Source organism: Mandrillus leucophaeus, unplaced genomic scaffold (assembly GCF_000951045.1).
Source record: "Mandrillus leucophaeus isolate KB7577 unplaced genomic scaffold, Mleu.le_1.0 Scaffold149, whole genome shotgun sequence".
Lineage (NCBI taxonomy): Eukaryota > Metazoa > Chordata > Mammalia > Primates > Cercopithecidae > Mandrillus > Mandrillus leucophaeus.
Window position 1 is genome coordinate 842,175 of NW_012101465.1, and position 3,273 is coordinate 845,447.

At 42.4% G+C, this 3,273-nt stretch overlaps 1 protein-coding gene and 1 long non-coding RNA gene across 2 annotated transcripts in view; one reads left to right on the forward strand and one right to left on the reverse strand.

Annotated features, from left to right (window-relative positions):
- The window catches only part of ZNF385D (zinc finger protein 385D), a 1,012,439-nt gene that overhangs the window by 586,166 nt on the left and 423,000 nt on the right, over positions 1-3,273 (reverse strand). The gene's annotated exons all lie outside the window — the stretch shown is intronic.
- Positions 1,976-3,273, forward strand: part of LOC105535627 — a 32,090-nt gene continuing 30,792 nt past the window's right edge. Inside the window, exon 1 of the long non-coding RNA XR_001005469.1 lies at positions 1,976-2,029. This is a non-coding gene — a long non-coding RNA (uncharacterized LOC105535627). The remainder of the gene's footprint in view (positions 2,030-3,273) is intronic.

Sequence of the window (3,273 nt, forward strand, 5' to 3'; positions counted from 1 at the left end):
TCCTTCCTCCTATAAAACACAGTACAGTAACATAAATTTGGATACAACACTATAGGCAACTAGCTGTTTATCCTTCTTGCTGGCTCTGTTCTTAAAATGGCTGGAGGAAACAGGTGATAAAGGAGATGGAAACTAAAGTTCTTACCTTCTTGCACGGAGTGGAGACAGGGCATGGAAGGAAAAAACCAAGCTACGTGGAAAATGCAGGTAATTCCACCCCCAAAAATGGGGAGGAAGAAGATGGTTTCTCTTGTCTCCAATATTCTCCCATATCCATCTCCCTAAATCTGGCCAATAAATATCAGCTAAACAGGGAGGTGATTTCTTAAGCTTCTGATGCTTCTTAAGAAATCAGAAGCTTAAGAAAGATGATTCTGGATTCAAGATTGTCTCTGTTAAAACTGAAGCCTGGGCGAAGAAACACTACTCAGTGGTGCCAAACCAAACAAAAACTTGAATTTACCGAAATTTTGCAGTCTGTTCTCAAATTCTCAGTTTACCCTGCTGCATAGATTCAGCTTGACCATTTAATTAATCCACGTTACAAAATCGAGTATTTTTGATTAACTCATTGAGTTATGGTGGTAAGAGGGTTAGCTTCATCATTTATTAAATGTCTACTGCATGCCAATTCCATACTGGCACATGCTAAGTACTACTGGCATGACACAGATAATTAATTCTTCCATAATTCAAAGAAGGGAATATTTTTGTGGTTTTTCACAGGTGGGTAAGCACCTGAGTTTATTGGCCAGACACAGTGGATCGTGTCTGAAATCCCAGCAGTTTGGGAGGCCCGGGCATGTGGATCACTTGAGCTCAGGTACATGAAATGAGCTTGGAAAACACCATGAGACCCTGTCTCTCTAAAAAAGAAAAAAATTATCCATGTCTAGTGGCACATGCCTGTAGTCCCAGTACTCAAGAGGCTGAGGTGGGAGGATCCGCTTGAGCTCAGGAGATAGAAGCTGCAGTGAGCCATGATCATGCCACTGCACTGAAGACTGGGTGTGAGAGTGAGACTATGTCTCAGGAAAAAAAAAGTGAAAGAAAGAAAGAAAGAGAAGAGAAGAAAATGAAATGAAAAAGAAAAAGAACCTGAGTTTATTCATCCAGAGTCCTAGATGTGAACGAGATCATTGTCCCCACCTGCTGTATAGGGGCTTCCTTTACAAATGTGATATTCTTGCTCATTTTCACACTTACTATATTTTATAATACAATAGTAATAACAAGAAGATAAAGGTAAGTTTAAAATGATAAAGTTTGACTGGCAGAAGAAGAAAAAGGACTGACCCTCTACAGAGATCTAATTGTAATCGTGTAAAAGGGAGACAACTAAGAGGTGACCTTGGAAAAACTAAATACTTTGCATTGTACTTAACTTTTCAATAACTGGATGTAAGTTCCTGGCCAATAGAGTGACATGTTTAAAACAATCTATATATCAGAGGGATTTGTTCACAGTGGTTAACGTATCCTCCGCTTTTAGGAATACACATGCAATGGTAAAAAGTGATGCATGATTTTGGTCATTGGAGTGAGTGCTATTGCTAAACATAATCTCTCAAAATAATCATGTGATAAGCCTGTTTCAAAAAGAGGGATGCATGACTTCAGGGGCCAATCCAAGACCTTCAACAAAAGCATGCCTCAAGAAGAAAGCAATCTGTATTATTTATCCTGTGATCCACAGTCTTTCTCTATCAGGTGATCCAATTTTGCCATGACTTAAAGTTTATTATCTGTGGTGATATGGTTTGACTGTGTCCCCACCGAAATGTCAACTTCAATTGTATTTCCCAGAATTCCCACCTGTTGTGGGAGGGACCCAGGGGGAGGTAATTGAATCATGGAGGCAGGTCTTTCCCATGCTATTCTCAAGATAGTGAATAAATCTCATGAAATCTGATGGGTTTATCAAGAGTTTTTGCTTTTGCTTCTTCCTCACTTTCTCTTGCTGCTACCATGTAAGAAGAGCCTTTTGCCTCCAGCCATGATTCTGAGAACTACCCAGCCATGTGGGACTGTGAGTCCAATTAAACCTCTTACTTTTGTAAATTGCCCAGTCTCAGTTATGTCTTTAACAGCAGTGTGAAAACAAACTAATATAGTAAATTGGTACTGGGAGTGGAGCATTGCTGAAAGGATACCCAAAAATGTGGAAGTCACTTTGGAACTGGGTAACAGACAGAGGTTGGAATAGATTGGAGGGCTCAGAAGAAGGAAATGTGGGAAAGTTTGGAACTTTCTAGAGACTTGTTGAATGACTTTGACTAAAAGCCTGATAGCAATATGAACAATAAGGTCCAGGCTGAGATAGTCTCAGATGGAGATGAGGAACTTGTTGAGAACTGGAGCAAAGGTGACTCTTGTTTCATTTTAGCAAAGAGGTTGGCAGCATTCTGCCCCTGTCCTACAGATTTGTGGAACTTTGAACTTGAGAGAGGTGATTTAGGGTATCTGGTGGAAGAAATTTCTAAACAGTAAAGCATTCAAGAGGTGACTTGGGTGCTGTTAAAGGCATTCAGTTTTATAAGGGAAGTAGAGCATAAAAGTTTGAAAAATTTGCAGCCTGACAATGTGATAGAAAAAGAAAAATCCATTTTCTGAGGAGAAATTCAAGCAAGCTGCAGAAATTTGCGTAAATAACTGAGAAGCTGAATGTTAGTCCCTAAGAAAATGGGGAAAATGTCTCCAGGGCATGCCAGAGGTCTTCATGGCAGACCCTTCCATCACAGTCCCACAGGCAAAGGAGAAAATGATTTCGTGGGACAGACCTAGGGTCCCTGTGCTGTGTGCAGCCTAGGGACTTGATGTCCTGTGTCCTAGCTGCTCCAGTCATGGCTGAAAGGAGCCAAGGTAGAGCTCAGGCCATGGCTTTACAGGGTGCAAGTCCCAAGCCCTGGCAGCTTCCACATGGTGTTGAGTCTATGAATGCATGGAAGTCAAGAGTTGGGACTTGGGAACCGCTGCCCAGATTTCAGAAGATGTATGGAAATGCCTGGATGCCCAGGCAGAAGTTTGCTGCAGGGCTGGGACGCTCATGGAAACCTCTGCTAGGGCAGTGTGGAAGGGAAATGTGAGGTTGGAGCCCCCACACAGAGTCCCTACTGAGGCACCGCCTAGTAGGTCTGTGAGAAGAGGGCAAGCATCCTCCAGACCCCAGAATGGTAGATCCAATAGCTTGCATTGTTCACCTGGAAAAGTCACAGACCCTCAACACCGGCCCATGAAGGCAGCCTGGAGGGAGGCTGTACCCTGCAAAGCTAC